Below are 18,350 nucleotides of genomic sequence, written 5' to 3' on the forward strand. Positions count from 1 at the left end.
TGTTCTCCAGAGGTGCAATTCAACAATTATAGAAGGTCTTGGCCAGCTGGCTGTCTATTTACAGGGAAGGAGCATCTGGAGGGAGTACTCTGTACACAAGTTCTCTTCCAATCTCATATTAAAAAAAAATCGATATTCCTTGAGGTTTTAACATCTCCTACCCCTGCTGTTTCCGCTCTTCCTCCCTTCAGAGTCAGCCTTGGCTCAGTGGGCAACACTCCCGCCTCCGAGTCAGAAGGTCGTGGGTTCAAGTCCCACTCCAGAGACTTGAGCACGTAATCTCGGCTGACCCTCCCAGTGCAGTGCTGAGGGGGTGCTGCACTGTCGGAGGTGCCGCCTTTTGGATGAGATGTTAAACCGAGGTCCCCGTCTGCCCTCTCAGGTGGACGTAAAAGATCCCATGGCACTATCTCGAAGAAGAGCAGGGGAGTTCTCCCCGGTGTCCTGGCCAATATTTATCCCTCAACCAACATCACTAAACACAGATTATCCAGTAATTATCATATTGTTGTTTGTGGGATCTTGCTGTGTGCAAATTGGCTGCCGTGTTTCCTACATTACAACAGTAACTACACTTCAAAAAAATACTTCATTGGCTGTAAAGCACTTTGGGACATCCTGAGGTTGTGAAAGGCAGGTGCCCACCACTGCCCTCCAGTCACTCAGAGTGGTCTGAGGGAGGGCCTACCCTGGCTGCCATGCTACCTATATTTATGTGGCATGTCCAGCTGGTAGTGTAGGTTTGCGTTAGAGCAAGAGACTTATTGGGGGTAGAAATTGGGTCTTGGGAAGTGGCTCGATAGCGAATCACCAGCCCGTTTTATACCCCGCCCCTTTTCAAATCGGGGTGGTGGGGCGATGGCGTTTCGCTATCGACCCGTTTGTGCTATAGCCCAACATTAATTTCACCCCCACCATCCCTTTTTTTGTGGTGATGGTGGAAGTTATACAGACCAGGATCATCCCAGGCTGGATTCCTGGTGTGCCCTGAGCTGGACGATCGCAGCCAGGGTGAGTGTGGGGTACCTATAATTGGCCTCAGCACCCCGCATCAGGGAGGGACTGGGGGAGAAATGTCAGCCATAGATCTTAATGTATTGACCCCCTAACGGAAAGTGAGTGAGTGAATGTGGCAGGGTCAGACTCAGCCAAGATACCCACCATAGTCGAATAGTCCATCGACACTCATTATCGAACATCAAAGATGAAGAAAGGAGATTGGGACAAGGTACCAGAGAGCAGTTGTGCTCGGGATTAATTCAAGTACAGAATGGGTTCATTATGGAGTGAAGCTCCATTTACACTGTCCCATCAAACACTCTCAGGGCAGATACAATGCGGGTTAGATACAGAGTAAAGCTCGCTCTACACTGTCCCAAACACTCACGGGGAGGTACAGCACGAGTTAGATATAGAGTAAAGCTCACTCTACACTATCCCAAACACTCACGGGGAGGTACAGCACGAGTTAGATACAGAGTAAAGCTCGCTCTACACTATCCCAAACACTCACGGGGAGGTACAGCACGAGTTAGATACAGAGTAAAGCTCACTCTACACTATCCCAAACACTCACGGGGAGGTACAGCACGAGTTAGATACAGAGTAAAGCTCACTCTACACTGTCCCAAACACTCACGAGGAGGTACAACATGAGTTAGATACAGAGTAAATCTCACTCTACACTATCCCAAACACTCACAGGGAGGTACAGCACGAGTTAGATACAGAGTAAATCTCACTCTACACTGTCCCATCAAACAATCCCAGGGCAGTTACAGCATGGGTTATCTCTGGAGTCTCCCAAGAATCTATCCTTGGCCCCCTCTTATTTCTCATCTTCATGCTGCCCCTCGACGACATCATCTGAAAGGCTAAGAACACCTGACCGGTCACAACCTTGGCATCCTATTTGACCCGGAGATGAGTTTCCGACCACGTATCCTCTCCATCACCAAGACCACCTACTTCTACCTCCGTAACATTGTCCATCTCCGCTCCTGCCTCAGTCCATCTGCTCTCATCCATGCCTTTGTTACCTCTAGACTCGACTATTCCAATACTCTCCTGGCCAGCCTCCCATCTTCCACCCTCCATAAACTTGAGCTCATCCAAAACTCTGTTGCCCGTATCCTAACTCGCACCAAGTCCCGTTCTCCCATTACCCCTGTACTCGCTGACCTACATTGGCTCCTGGTCCAGGAATGCATTGATTTTAAAATTCTCATCCTTGTTTTCAAATCTCTCCATGGCCTCGCCCCTCCCGATCTCTGTAACCTCCTCCAGCACTACAACCCTCTGAGATCTCTGCGCTCGTCTAACTCTGGCCTCTTGCACATCCCTGATTTTCATCGCTCCACCATTGGCGGCCGTGCCTTCAGCTGCCTAGGCCCTAAGCTCTGGAATTCCCTCCCCAATCCTTTCTACCTCTCTACCTCTCTCTCCTCCTTTAAGATGCTCCTTAAAACCTATCTCTTTGACCAAGCTTTTGGTCACCTGTCCTAATATCTCATGTGGCTCGGTGTCAAATTTTGTTTGATAATCGCTCCTGTGAAGCGCCGTGGGAAGTTTCACTATGTTAAAGGCGCTATATAAATGTAGGTGGTTGTGGCTGTGGTTGTGGTGGTTGTATACAGAATAGAGCTCCCTCTAGACTGTCTGATCAAACACACCAAGGGCAGTTGCAGCAGGGGTTAGATACAGAGTAAAGCTCCCTCTACACTGGTCCAACAAGATGCCTTAATCCCACCCACCCCCGAGGATCATCTCCCCTCCTCCCACTGCGTGGACGTGATAGTTGCATTTCCCACAGCGACCATCACTTTAGCCCCTTTGAGTCATAAATTAGCCCCCAGTGATGCTGAATTATAGTCAGTCTAATGCTGTGAGTATATGGTTACTGGGTTGAGACTGCCCCCAGAATCTTACAGCCAGCAGGCAGAGGCTTTCATTACTTTGGCCAGGGTGGGGGCTGAATTTAAATGCCGGTCCCAGGGGTGAAAATTGGCTGACCCAATGCACCGCCCAGCCCCCAGAAATGGAACTGTCGCCTCAAGCCTTGGCAGGTTAAAGATGTTTTCAGAACAAACACCGTGTTAAATTGGAGAACTGAACCACCCCCATGACTTGGAATCTTCCTTCAGTTCTCCTCCTGTAGCACATTATGTCCCAGACTGTGACAGCTGGAGGGAGATGATGAGAATGACACAGAATTATATAGAAATTACAGCACAGAAACAGGCCATCTGGCCCAACATGTCCATGCCACACGAGCCTCCTCCCTCCCTACTTCTTCTATTCCTTTCTCCCTCATATACTTATCCAGCTTCCCCTTAAATGTATCTATACTATTCACCTCAACCGCTCCATGTGAAGTTCCGCATTCTCACCACTCTCTGGGTAAAGAAGTTTCTCCTGAATTCCCAATTGGATTTATTAGTGATTATCTTACATTTATGGACCCTAGTTTTGGTTTCCACTTGTGAAAGAGACATCTTCTCTACATCTACCCTATCAAACCCCATCATAATCTAAAAGGGTCACCCCTCAGCCTTCTCTTTTCTAGAGAAAAGAGCCCTTGCCTATTCAATCTTTCCCGATAGGTATAACCTCTCAGTTCTGGTATCATCCTAGTGAAACTTTTTTGAATCCTCTCCAGTGCCTCTATATCCTTTTTATAATATGGAGACCAGAACTATGCACAGTGCTCCAAGTGAGGTCTAACCAAGGTTCAATACAAGTTTAACATAACTTCTCTGCTTTTCAATTCTATCCCTCTAGAAATGAACCCCAGTGCTTGGTTTGCTGTTTTTATGGCCTTATTAACCTGCGTCACTACTTTTAATGATTTGTGTATCTGTACCCCGAGACATGGGGGGGGGTGGTGGGGGCGCTGTGCCACAAATTTCCCTCCCTCCCTCCCCAAAGAAATTCCTGGCCATCAGTTGCATCCCTGACAATCCACTAGATGTGGGGAATTTGACACAGGATGCTTTCAGAGATAGCAGTAACCAGATCCAGTCCTATCACTTTGCGACGCACTGCCAGGATGCCAACCTACCGTGCCAACATCTCTGTGCTTCCTCCCAGTGCTGCGTCCTTCGCAAAATAAACAGCCCCGACTCTTGCAAACTCTTCCCGCTCTCAAACACCGCTGTTGAAGGAGCCAAGCCCTCACTTCAACACAGATCCCATTGATTCCAACAGAGTCAGCTGTACAAACACGAGCAGCCTCCCTCTCAAACAATGACCTCCTTGTAGCCCAGTGTCAATACAAAGGCGGTAATGGTTGGCAGCACCAAGCAGCACCATTCCTGCTCCGCAGTCTGTACACGTTGTAGAGGGGACACAAGGAAATAAAGAGAAAGAACTTGCATTTATATAGCGCCTTTCATGGCCTCAGGACATCCCAAAGCACTTTACAGCCACTGAAGTACTCTTTGAAGTGTAGTAACAACCGTAATATAGGGAAACACAAAAACCAATTTGCGCACAGCAAGGTCCCACAAACAGCAATATGATACATGATCAGATAATCTGTTTTTAGGTGTTGGATGAGGGATAAATATTGTATAGGACACCAGGAGAACTTCCCGGATCTTCTTCGAAAAGTGTCACGCGATCGTTTACATCCACGAGAGGGCAGACGGGGCCTCAGTTTAAGGGCTCATCTGAGAGACGACACCTCCGACAGTGCAGCACTCCCTCAGTACTGCAGTGGAGGGTCAGCTTGGAATATAGGCTCAAGTGTCTGGAGTGGGACTTGAACCCACACCCTGCTGGCTCAGAGATGAGAGTGCTACCCACTGAGCCACGGCTGACACCTCACCAGCCGATCCACAGACATGCCAATCACTCAGCGCAGCCGGACTGGCAAGATCTGAAACTTTTAACTGTAATTGGACGGATGCATCTTTCATCTATCGCACCCTGCTGTTCCCACCTAGTGTGGAGCTGGCACTAGGTTTATTCCTTACAAAAAGCATATAGAGGCACTGGAGAAAGTGCAAAAAAGATTTACAAGGACAATACCAGAACTGAGAGGGTACAACTATCAGGAAAGACTAACAGACTGAGACTCTTTAATCTAGAAAAGAGAAGACTGAGAGGTGACCTGATAGAGGTCTTTAAAATTATGAAGGGGCTCGGTAGGGTAGACGTAGAGAAGCTGTTTCCACATGTGCAGGAGTCCAAAACTAGGGGCCATAAATATAAGATAGTCACTGATAATTCCAATAAGGAATTCAGGAGAAACTTCTTTATCCAGAGTGTGGTTAGACTATGGAACTTGCTACCACATGGAGTAGTTGAGGCGGACAGCAATAGATGCATTTAAGGGGAACCTAGATAGGTACATGAGAGAGAAAGGAATAGAAGGATATGTTAATAGGATGAGATGAAGTAGGGTGGGAGGAGGCTCGTGTGGAGCATAAACTCCAACATTGACCTGTTGGGCTGAACAGCCAGTTTCTGTGCCGTAAAATTCCAGGAGACTGTTTGCAACCTCAGCATCCTATTTGACCCTGAGCTTAACTTCCGACTCCAAATCCTCTCCATCACCAAGACCGCCTACTTCCACCTCTGTAACATTGCTTGTCTCCGCCCCGTCTCAGCCTATCTGCTGCTGAAACCCTCATCTATGCCTTTGTTACTTCCAAACTCTGCTGCCCGTGATCTAACTCGCACCGTACCTTTCACCCATCACCCCTGTGCTCGCTGACCTACATTGGCTCCCAGTCCAGCAACGCCTCAATTTTAAAATTCTCGTCCCTGTTTTCAAATCCCTCCATGGCCTCGCCCCTCCCTATCTCTGTAACCTCCTCCAGCCCTACAACCCACCGAGATCTCTGCGCTCTTCCAATTCTGGCCTTTTGCACATCCACGATTTTCATCGCTCCACCATTGGCGGCCGTGCCTTCAGCTGCCTAGGCCCTAAGTTCTGGAATTCCCTCCCAAAACCTCTCCACCTTCCTTCAAGATGCTTCTTAAAACCTACCTCTTTGTCGCCTGTCCTAATATCTCATGATGTGGCTCGGTGTCAAATTTTGTCTGATAACACCCCTGTGAATCGCCTTGGGATGTTTTATTATGTTAAAGGCACTGTATTAAAATTGTTGTTGAATTGAGGAGACCTTTTTGCAGGAGCAAGCAAAACCACAGCGATCAAGCACGGCCGCTGCGATCTGTACATTCCTGTAGTTAACCTTCAACCTGTAGTATTTGCAGAAAGAACTGGAGATTCAGGCTGCCACTTTCAGAGGCACAAAGTGCAATCGCCCTTCAAAAAAACCTGGCAGCAACAATGCGTCCAAAGTGAGCCAATTAAAAACTTGATACCATGGGAACCGTCAACAACGGCACACCCTAATATAGCCCCTCTAAAGTAACAAATCATTCCAAGGTGTCTCATCAAAGGGGGCTGGGGAGACAGGGAAGGGGAGGTACACAACATAGAGCAGGGCTTAGGGAAGGTGAAGACGTAGGTTTTGAGAAGGGTTCCTGAGGTGGGGAGAGATAGACATGGTCAATAAAAGCAGTACAAGTCAATGCAACCATTTTCTCTTCAGATGATTCTTTGCAGTACATTCCATTCAACTCATATCTGGTGACATCGCTACACCTTCTTGACGCTTGGAGAATCTGTTGTCAGTTTTTATTCCAGATGTACAAGTAATTTATCTAATCAGAAGTTGACCCACCTCTGCTCCTACCTGTGGAATGAACAAAAGGCGAGCCCACTGTGTGTGATATCATCCATGGCCTCGCCTCCTCCCTACCTTTGTAACCTCCTCCATCCCTACGAGAACTCTGCATTCCTCCATCTCTGGCCTCGTGCACATTCCCTACTTCCTTCGCTGCATCATTGGCGGCCGTGTCTTCAGCCGTTTAGGCCCTAAGCTCTGGAATTGCCTCCCTAAACCTCTTCTCTCTCCTACATAAGAACATTAGAAATAGGAGCAAGTGTAGGCCATACGGCCCCTCAAGCCTGCTCCGCCATTCAATAAGATCAAGGCTGATCTTCGACCTCAACTCCACTTTCCTGCCCGATCCCCATATCCCTTGATTCCCCTAGATTCCAAAAATCTATCCATCTCAGCCTTGAATATATTCAACGACTGAGCATCCACAGCAATCTGGGGTAGAGAATTCCAAAGATTCACAACCCTCTGCATGAAGAAATTCCTCCTCATCTCAGTCTTGAATGGCGATCCTGTATCCTGCGATTATGCCCCCTAGTTCCAGACTCTCCAGCCAGGGGAAACAATCTCTCAGCATCTACCCTATCAAGTCCCCTCAGAATCTTATATGTTTCAATGAGATCACCTCTCATTCTTCTAAACTCCAGAGGGTATAGGCCCATTCTACACAACCTCTCTTCATAGGACACCCCTCTCATCCCAGGAATCAATCTAGTGAACCTTTGTTGCACCGCCTCTAAGGCAAGTATATCCTTCCTTAGATAAGGAGACCAAGACTGAACGCAGTACTCCAGGGGAGGTCTCACCTGTACAATTGTAGTAAGACTTCCTTACTCTTGTACTCAAACCTCCTTGCAATAAAGGCCAACATGCCATTTGCCTTCCTAATTGCTTGCTGTACCTGCATACTAACTTTTTGTGTTTCTTGTACGAGGACACCCAAGTCTCTCTGAATAATTTCTCACCATTTAAAAAATATTCTGTTTTTCTATTCTTCCTACCAAAGTGAACAACCTCAATTTCCCCACATTATACTCCATCTGCCACCTTCTTCCCCACTCACTTAACCTGTCTATATCCCTTTGCAGACTCTGTGTCCTCCTCACAGCTTACTTTCCCACCTAGCTTTGTATCATCAGCAAACTTGGATACATTACACTCGGTCCCCTCATCTAAGTCATTAATGTAGATTGTAAATAGCTGAGGCCCAAGCACCGATCCTTGTGGCACCCCACTAGTTACAGCCTGCCAACCTGAGAATGAACCGTTTATCCCTACTCTCTGTTTTCGATCCATTACCAATCCTCTATCCATGCTAATATATTACCCCCAACCCCATGAGCCCTTATCTTGTGTAACAACCTTTTATATGGCACCTTATCAAATGCCTTTTTAAAATCCAAATATACTACATCCACTGGTTCTCCTTTATCTATCCTGCTAGTTACAGCCTCAAAAAACTCTAATAAATTTGTCAAACACGATTTCTCCTTCATAAAACCATGTTGACTCTGCCTAATCATATTATGATTTTCCACGTCCTTAATAATGGATTCCAGCATTTTCCTGACCACTGATGTCAGGCTAATTGGCCTGTTGTTCCCTGTTTTCTCTCTCCCTCCTTTCTTGAATAGCGGGGTTACATTTGCTTCCTTCCAATCCACTGGGACCGTTCCAGAATCTAGTGAATTTTGGAAGATCATAACCAATGCATCCACTATCTCTACAGCCAACTAATTTAGAACCCTTGGATGTAGGCCATCAGGCCCAGGGGATTTGTTGGCTTTTAGTCCCATTAGTTTGTCCAGTAGTTTTTCTCTAGTGATATTAATTGTTTTAAGTTCCTCACTCTCATTTACCCCTTGGTTCCCCATTATTCTTGGTGTCCTTCTTGTGTCTTCTACTGTGAAGATAGATACAAAATATTCGTTTAATGTATCTGCCATTTCTTGATTCCCCATTATAATTTCTCCTGTCTCAGCCTTTAAGGGACCCACACTTACTTTTGCTACTCTCTTCCTTTTTATGTACTTGTGGAAGCTCTTACAATCCATTTTTATATTTCTTGTTAGTTTACTTCCATATTCTATTTTCTCCCTTTTTATCAATTTTTTGGTCATCCTTTGTTGGTTTCTAAAACTCTCCCAATCCCCAGGCTTATTACTTTTCTTGGCAACATTATAGGCCTCTTCTTTCAATCTAATACTCTCCTTAAGTTCTTTAGTTAGCCACGGATGGATCACTCTTCCCATGGAGTTTTTATTTCTCAATGGAATGTATTTTTGTTGAGAATATTAAAATATTTCTTTAAATGTTTGCCATTGCTTTTCAATTGTCAAACCCTTTAATCTAATTTCCCAATCTATCTTTGACAACTCGCCCCTCATACCTATATAATTGGCTTTATTTAAGTTTAAGACTCTAGTTTCTGACTTAAGTATTTTACTTTCAAACTCAATGTGAAATTCTATCATATTATGATCGCTCTTCCCCAGAGGTTCTTTTACTGTGAGATTACTAATTAACCCTGTCTCATTCCACAATACAAGATCTAAAATAGCCTGTTCCCTGGTTGGTTCCATGAGTTATTGCTCTAGGAAACCGTCTCAAATACATTCCATGAACTCGTCCTCCAAACTACCTTTGCCAATTTGATTTGCCCAGTCTATATGTAGATTGAAGTCCCTGATGATTACTGTATTACCTTTGTTACAAGCTCCTATTATGTCATGATTAATACTCTGTTCAATGGTATAACTACTGTTAGGGGGCCTATAAACTACTCCCACCAGTGTTGTCTGCCCCTTGTTATTTTTTATGTCCACCCATACTGATTCTACTTCCTGATCCTCTGAGCCAAGATCCTTTCTCACTACTGTCATCCTTTATTATTAGGGCTACCTCCACCCCCACCCCTCCTTTTCCATTCTGCCTGTCTTTTCTAAATGTCATGTACCCTGGAATATTTAGTTCCCAATCTTGGTCATTTTGCAACCGCATCTCTCCCCTTTAAGACACCTCTTAAAACTTACCTCTTTGACCAAGCTCTTGGTCACCTGTCCTAATATCTCCCTATGTGGCTCAGTGTCAATTTTTGTCAGATTTCATTCCTGTTAAGCACCTTGGGATGTTTTACTACGTTAAAGGTGCTATATAAACGCAAGTTGTTGTTGTTGTTGTTGTTGTTGTTGTTGTTGGATCAATGCCTCATCACATAACCCAGCTGGCTCAGCTTGGTACCAACTCACTGTCCGGAGAAAACATAAAGGCCGATTCCATGACCTCCCACTCCCACCGAGCACCCTCACTCTCATGGGTTGAAGAATCCAGGCACAGCAACGCTGTAGCCCCATCTCCGACCCACTCTCGCTCTGAGGCTGGATTCCCCAGTGGGAGTGCGAGACCTCAGAGTCATCCTCATAAGTCACTTCTTCTGTAACACTCAACTCTTCACCTCCAATAAACACCCACTACATCACCACCAGACCAGTAACAACCCAGCACTTCACCCTCAACTCCAAATAGAAAGAAAGAATTAACTCGCACTTAAGACCCACAAGGACCCCAACTAAAATTAAATTAAGAACTCACTGGGCTGGTCATCTTCTGGCCCACGATTCCCCCTCCCGGCAGATTTGAACTAGGTTGGGGGGGGAGGGGGGGGAAAGAGAAGCCATCACAGTTCTCCAGCTCAGGCCTCTGACTAAATTTTAAGATCGTGTCCCGATGATGTCTTCGGGCCTCGGTCTGCATATTTAAAGAGGGCCCCGTTTCCTTCCTCCAGGTGTCCCGCTCGTCTGCTCAAAAGAGTAGGTTAAAATCGGGACATAGCAGGATAGCAGTGGGATCAGAAAGGGTAAGTCACTGCTCTCACGCCCGGTTTCTGCCAAACGGGGGTGGGGGTGAGTTAAAATTGGGCCACAATCTGCAATCTGGTCTTATAATTTAACCCTTTAAGCCCTGGTATCATTATTGGTTGAATCTGTGCTGAACCCTCTCTAAGGCCAATATATCCATCCTTCACGAGGTGAGGTGCCCAGAACTGCCCAGTACCCCAGATGGGGTCTAACCAGAGCTTTATATAACTAACATAACTACCACCCTTTTGTATTACAGTCCTTTTGAGATAAAAGTTAACATGGCATTATCCTTTTTGATTATTTTTGGTATTTTAGCTTTTAGTGACTCATGTACCTGGACAACTAAATCCCTTTGCTCCTCCATGGTTCCCTCGCCATTAAGAAAATATTCCGATTTGTCTTTCTCAGGTAGGTTTACATTGAGATTGTTATTGGCTGCTTAAGTCTGGACCAGGAAGCATTAGGTCCATTAGATTGAGATGGCTGCCAGTCCCTGGACGCTTCATGACTGGGTGTCTAAGAGACAATGTGAAATACAAGGCACTCAGAGCTCCCTACCTGGAAAACAAATACTTTGAAAAGAAAAGTTCATTTTTGCCTGTTTTCTCCCCTGAAATTGCTAACACTTCACCGGTGCAGTACTGAGGGAGTGCTGCACTGTCGGAGGTGCCATCTTTCGGATGAGGTGTTAAACCGAGGGTCACGACTGCACTCTCAGGTGGATGGAAAAGATCCCTCGCACTATTTTGAAGAGCAGGGGAGTTCTCCCTGGTGTCCTGGCCAATATTTATCCATCAACCAACATCACTGAAACAGAGCCTTTGCATTGGCCGCACCTCATTTCAGTGCGTCCCGCAGCACGTACTCCTGGACCTTAGAGTGTGCTAGTCAGCAGCACTAGGTTGTGGACATCTCCTTCAGCTGGAAGACCAGCAGGTTTTGGATGCACCAAAGGGCCTCCTTCACCGAGTTGATGATCTTCCAGCCGCAGGTGACGTCTGTCTCAATGTGTGTCCTGGGGAACAGCCCATAGCACACAGCATCCTGTGTTACCGAGCTGTTGGGGGATGAACCGGGACAGATACCAATGCATCTCTCCCCACACCTTCTGCACGAAGGGGCAGTCGACCAGGAGATGGGCAACGGTCTTGTCCCCACTGCAGCCTCAACGGAAGCTTGTGGTGGAGCTGAGATGCTATGTAAGGTCATCCTGCTTTTGTATTGTACACCATGTATCATAAGAACGGTAGTGGACAATTAAACAACTAACGGGAGGAGGAGGCTCTGTGAACATCCCCATCCTCAATGATGGCAGAGTCCAGCACGTGAGTTCAAAAGACAAGGCTGAAGCGTTTGCAACCATCTTCAGCCAGAAGTGTCCAGTGGGTAATCCATCTCGGCCTCCTCCCGATATCCCCATCATCACAAAAGCCAGTTTTCACCAATTCGATTCACTCCATGTCATATCAAGAAATGGCTGAATGCACTGGATACAGCAAAGGCTATGGGCCCCAACAACATCCCAGCTGTAGTGCTGAAGACTTGTGCTCCAGAACTAGCCACGCCTCTAGCCAAACTGTTCCAGTACAGCTACAACACTGGCATCTACCCGACAATGTGGAAAATTGCCCAGGTATGTCCTGTCCACAAAAAGTAGGACAAATCCAATCCGGCCAATTACCGCCCCATCAGTCTACTCTCAATCATCAGCAAAGTGATGGAAGGTGTCGTCGACAGTGCTATCAAGCGGCACTTACTCACCAATAACCTGCTCACCGATGCTCAGTTCGGGTTCCGATAGGAACACTCAGCTCCAGACCTCATTACAGCCTTGGTCCAAACATGGACAAAAGAGCTGAATTCCAGAGGTGAGGTGATACTGACTGCCCTTGACATCAAGGCAGCATTTGACCGAGTGTGGCATCAAGGAGCCCGAGTAAAATTGAAGTCAATGGGAATCAGGGGGAAAACTCTCCAGTGGCTGGAGTCATACCGAGCACAAAGGAAGATGGTAGTGGTTGTTGGAGGCCAATCATCTCAGCCGCAGGGCATTGCTGCAGGAGTTCCTCAGGGCAGTGTCCTAGGCACAACCATCTTCAGCTGCTTCATCAATGACCTTCCCTCCATCATAAGGTCAGAAATGGAGATGTTCGCTGATGATTGCACAGTGTTCAGTTCCATTCGCAACCACTCAGATAATGAAGCAGTCCATGCCCGCATGCAGCAAGACCTGGACAACAGTGGCAAGTAACATTTGCTCCAGACAAATGCCAGGCAATGACCATCTCCAACAAGAGAGAGTCTAACCACCTCCCTTGATATTCAATGGCATTACCATCGCCGAATCCCCCACCGTCAACATCCTGGGGGTCACCATTGACCAGAAACTTAACTGGACCAGCAACATAAATACCGTGGCGACAAGAGCAGGTCAGAGGCTGGGTATTCTGCAGCGAGTGACTCACCTCCTGACTCCCCAAAGCCTTTCCACCATCTACAAGGCACAAGTCAGGAGTGTGATGGAATGCTCTCCATTTGTCTGGATGAGTGCAGCTCCAACAGCACTCAAGAAGTTCGACACCATCCAGGACAAAGCAGCCCGTTGATTGGCACTCCATCCACCACCCTAAACATTCACTCCCTTCACCACCGGCGCACAGTGGCTGCAGTGTGTACCATCCACAGGATGCACTGCAGCAACTCGCCAAGGCTTCTTTGACAACACCTCTCAAACCAGTGACCTCCACCACCTAGAAGGACAAGGGACAGCAGACACATGGGAACAACACCACCTGCACGTTCCCCTCCAAGTCACACACCATCCCGACTTGGAAATATATCGCCGTTCCTTCATCGTCGCTGGGTCAAAATCCTGGAACTCCCTTCCTAACAGCACTGTGGGAGAACCTTCACCACACGGACTGCAGTGGTTCAAGAAGGCGGCTCACCACCACCTTCTCAAGGGCAATTAGGGATGGGCAATAAATGCTGGCCTTGCCAGCGATGCCCACATCCCAGGAACGAATTTTAAAAATATATACTGTGTTTGAAATTTAATATTGGGATCGTATTGTTTATGATCTGTATTGTATTGTTTTGAATTGCATTGCTTTGGAATTGTAATATTTACATTGAAGTGTGTGTATCTTTGAATTCAATGCAATGAAACATATTTTGAACTTAAAAAAAAATCACTCGAACAGAATTAACCCATCGTTTATCTCATTCGTGGGACCTTGCTCTGTGCAAATTGGCTGCCATGTTTGCCTACATAACAGTGAGTGTATTTCAAAAGTAATCGATTGTATGTGAAATGCCATGGAATGTCTCAATAAAGTGTTATATTTGTTGCATTCCTATTGTTGGACGATACTGTTCCCAGCCCTGGTGCAGCTGCAGTATCTCACTCAAATAGTCATACTTCACAGTGAGTGTCAGCAGCTAATTGAGCAATGGGAAGGGAAGGGAAGTCGTGGGGGAGGGGGGAGGGGGGAGGAAGGGGATCACATCTGAGTCCGACCCTGCCCTCACCCATTGAGCACAAATCCTAACTTTGCAGCAGGGTTCACTGGACAGTGCGGAGGAACAGGAACCCTGGCTGATTATTGTGTCTTCCTTTTTCCCAACGCAGCAAGAAAGAAAGGACTTGATTTTATATCGTGCCTTTCAAGCTGGGGCTCGGGCGCAGTGATTGGGGCCCTACAATTCTCCTCGTGTCAGCTGTGGCTCAGTGGTATTAGTCAGAAGATTGTGGGTTTAAGTCCCACTCCAGCACATTATCTCGGCTGACACTCCAAGTGCAGTACTGAGAGAGTGCAGCACCGTCAGAGGTGCCATCTTTCAGATGAGATGTTAAACCAAAGCCCCATCTGCCCTCTCGGGTGGACGCAAATAATCCCATGGCATTATTTTGAAGAAAAGCAGGGGAATTCGCCCCGGTGTCATGGCCAATAATTATCCCTCTATTGGCTGAATTGTGGGACCTCGCAATACACAAACTGGCTGCTGTGTTTCCTACATTACACCAGTGACTACACTTTATTGACTATAAAGCGCTTTGGGACATCCTGAGGTCATGAAAGGCGTAATATAAATGCAAGTTCTTTATCTTTCCGTCCTGTAGTATTAAACAGAGTGCATACAGCGCCAAGTAACCCGGCTCAATTTCACTGGAACCAGTTCCGTAATATACATGGGTTGTAAATCTGTCAATGCTAGATCTGTAACAATCACTACTTCACCCCAGCGTTAAAAACGTTCTCTCCAGACACTGACCAAGTTTGGAAGGTCAGAATCTGCTGGTGTTTTCAATTCGACATGACAATAACACACCCACTTTACTGTGATGACCTTAACCAGTCTCAACTGGTATTCAGACTCCCCCGTGTCTCTCTGTAAACTAAAACTGCCGGTCAATAAATGGTCACTAACTACACTCGGGCAAGTGATAGTTCGCAGGGCAGAGAGCTCCGGTCTGACACGCAGAGTTTAGCTCTCCCTTATATAGAATTACAGAGTCCACAGCACAGAAACAGGCCATTCGACCCAACAGCTAGTGTTTATAATCCACACGAGCCTCCTCCCTCCCTACTTCATCTACCCCATCAACATATCCTTCCATTCATTTCTCCCTCGTGTTTATCTAGCTTCCCCTTAAATGCATCTGTACTATTCGCCTCAACCACTTGTGGTAGCAAGTTCCACATTCTCACCACTCTTTGGGTAAAGAGGTTTCTCCTGAATTCTTTATTGAATTTATCAGTGACTATCTTATATTTATGACCCCTAGTTTTGGTCTCCCCCACAAGTGGAAACATTTTCTCTACGTCTACCCTATCGAACCCCTTCATAATTTTGAAGATCTCTATCAGCCTTCTCTTCTCGAGAGGAAAGAGTCCCTTTTCACTGTACAATTAATTGTGGCTTTTCAGGATAACAATAACAGATAAAAGGCAAGCACATCACATTTCTCTGTCAACACAGCTGCATTGCTGTGATTTTCCCGACCATTCAATTACCGATGCCAATTAACAGCAGAGCCAGAGGACTAAGTCGAAAGCTTGTGCCAGTGTCATCGCTGTGATATTAACACAAGTGAGGCAGCAGTTTCACAGTGATATCGGATCTTCACTTTACATTGTTTACCAAACCCTTTCAGTAAAGGGAAGGTTCCTTTAAATCACTGAACCAAACCACAGGCTCTCATCTCCCACTCTCCGTGCCCTGCCTCCATTGCCTCCTCTCCGTGTCCTGCCCCATCACCCAATCTCTCCATGCCTTGTCCCCAATCTTCCACACACACTGCGCTCTGCCCTCATCGCCCCTCCCCATCGTCCATACACTCTGTGCCCTGCCCTCATCGCCCTTCCCCATTACCCACTCTCCATGCCCTGTCCCCATCACCCACACGCTCAATGCTGCCGCATCCCTCACCACCCTTCCCCATTACCCACTCTCCATACCCTGCCCCCATCATCCACAACCTCCATGCCCTGCCCCCTCTCTGTGCCCTTGCCCCGTCGCCCCCTCTCCGTGCCCTTGCCCCGTCGCCCCCTCTCCGTGCCCTTGCCCCGTCGCGCCCTCTCCGTGCCCTTGCCCCGTCCCCCCTCTCCGTGCCCTTGCCCTGTCCCCGTCGCCCCCTCTCCGTGCCCTTGCCCTGTCCCCGTCGCCCCCTCTCCGTGCCCTTGCCCTGTCGCCCCCTCTCCGTGCCCTTGCCCTGTCCCCGTCGCCCCCTCTCCATGCCCTTGCCCTGTCCCCGTCGCCCCCTCTCCGTGCCCTTGCCCCGTCGCCCCCTCTCCGTGCCCTTGCCCCGTCGCCCCCTCTCCGTGCCCTTGCCCCGTCCCCCCTCTCCGTGCCCTTGCCCCGTCCCCCCCTCTCCGTGCCCTGTCCCCGTCGCCCCCTCTCCGTGTCCTTGCCCCGTCCCCCCCTCTCCGTACCCTGTCCCCGTCGCCCCCTCTCCGTGCCCTTGCCCCGTCGCCCCCTCTCCGCGCCCTTGCCCCGTCGCCCCCTCTCCGCGCCCTGTCCCCGTCGCCCCCTCTCCGTGCCCTCGCCCCGTCGCCCCCTCTCCGTGCCCTCGCCCCGTCGCCCCCTCTCCGTGCCCTCGCCCCGTCGCCCCCTCTCCGTGCCCTTGCCCCGTCGCCCCCTCTCCGTGCCCTTGCCCCGTCGCCCCCTCTCCGTGCCCTTGCCCCGTCGCCCCCTCTCCGTGCCCTTGCCCCGTCGCGCCCTCTCCGTGCCCTTGCCCCGTCCCCCCTCTCCGTGCCCTTGCCCTGTCCCCGTCGCCCCCTCTCCGTGCCCTTGCCCTGTCCCCGTCGCCCCCTCTCCGTGCCCTTGCCCTGTCGCCCCCTCTCCGTGCCCTTGCCCTGTCCCCGTCGCCCCCTCTCCATGCCCTTGCCCTGTCCCCGTCGCCCCCTCTCCGTGCCCTTGCCCCGTCGCCCCCTCTCCGTGCCCTTGCCCCGTCGCCCCCTCTCCGTGCCCTTGCCCCGTCCCCCCTCTCCGTGCCCTTGCCCCGTCCCCCCCTCTCCGTGCCCTGTCCCCGTCGCCCCCTCTCCGTGTCCTTGCCCCGTCCCCCCCTCTCCGTACCCTGTCCCCGTCGCCCCCTCTCCGTGCCCTTGCCCCGTCGCCCCCTCTCCGCGCCCTTGCCCCGTCGCCCCCTCTCCGCGCCCTGTCCCCGTCGCCCCCTCTCCGTGCCCTCGCCCCGTCGCCCCCTCTCCGTGCCCTCGCCCCGTCGCCCCCTCTCCGTGCCCTCGCCCCGTCGCCCCCTCTCCGTGCCCTTGCCCCGTCGCCCCCTCTCCGTGCCCTTGCCCCGTCGCCCCCTCTCCGTGCCCTTGCCCCGTCGCCCCCTCTCCGTGCCCTTGCCCTGTCCCCGTCTCCCCCTTTCTGAGACCTGTCCACATTGCCGCCTCTCTGTGCCCTGCCCCATCAAGTTCTCTGTGCACCGATCGCTGTACCTTGACCCACACCACACCTTGTGCCGGAATCACCACACATTCCACACCCCAGAGGCTTATTTCTTTTGATGTAAACGCAAAGCAAGTTCCAACACGTCAGCAACTAAATCTCAAATCCACAAACCATGAAAACTGCGGCCAGCGAGAATCAGGCGGGCGGCAGCAGCTGCAACTTACCGGGGATCTGCACTAGGGTGCGCCGGGGGTGGGGGAGCAGCCGTTAGTTAATCCGCAGACAGTGGCGTGGGGAGGGACAGTGGGGATCTGTAACACCCCCTGCTTCCGCCTCCTTCTCCCCGGTTCTCTTCCTCTCCGACTGCCCGTTTCCTTGAAACTGTCGAAACCGCTCCGCCGCTTGTCAGTTTCAGCCGTGCAATGCGCATGCGCCAAAACTTTCCCAAAACTTTTCAAAAAGTTTTCCCAAGTCCCCGCCCTGCCCCCATTGATTCCCAATCCGCCCACTGACAGGACATTACCCCCTTTTTAAAAAAAAACTTTAAAAAAATATATTAAAAAAACACAAGAAAGGGAATTGAAAAGACAAAAGATAGTTTGATTGGCTAATTTAAACTCAACCATCAACAATGTTCGCCAAATAATTCCACTGCCCAGTAACCAAACCTGCGCTTAAAAACTTGAGAATTTTCACAAGAATGGGTGTCACTTAAAAAACTTTATCAAATGTGTGTTTTAAGCATGCAATAATGTGCTGAGTGTTTTATATATGTGCAGAAATTTGGTATTTTGCAAAAATTAATGGTGAGGTCATTATTGGACTGCAGTTTGGTTTTCATTGGGCAATGTTTTCAGCGCTTCCTTTGAATGCTTCACACGTGGCTGGAATC

The 18,350-nt window shown here is 49.0% G+C and overlaps 1 protein-coding gene across 1 annotated transcript in view; it reads right to left on the minus strand.

Annotated features, from left to right (window-relative positions):
- Positions 1-17,848, minus strand: part of LOC137326302 (pleckstrin homology domain-containing family G member 3-like) — a 233,326-nt gene extending 215,478 nt beyond the window's left edge. The window contains exon 1 of the mRNA XM_067991256.1: positions 17,683-17,848. The gene's annotated coding sequence lies outside the window, so the exon portion shown is untranslated. The remainder of the gene's footprint in view (positions 1-17,682) is intronic.
- Between the last annotated feature and the right edge of the window lie 502 nt (positions 17,849-18,350).

Source organism: Heptranchias perlo, chromosome 10 (genome assembly GCF_035084215.1).
Source record: "Heptranchias perlo isolate sHepPer1 chromosome 10, sHepPer1.hap1, whole genome shotgun sequence".
In the NCBI taxonomy this organism is placed as follows: domain Eukaryota; kingdom Metazoa; phylum Chordata; class Chondrichthyes; order Hexanchiformes; family Hexanchidae; genus Heptranchias; species Heptranchias perlo.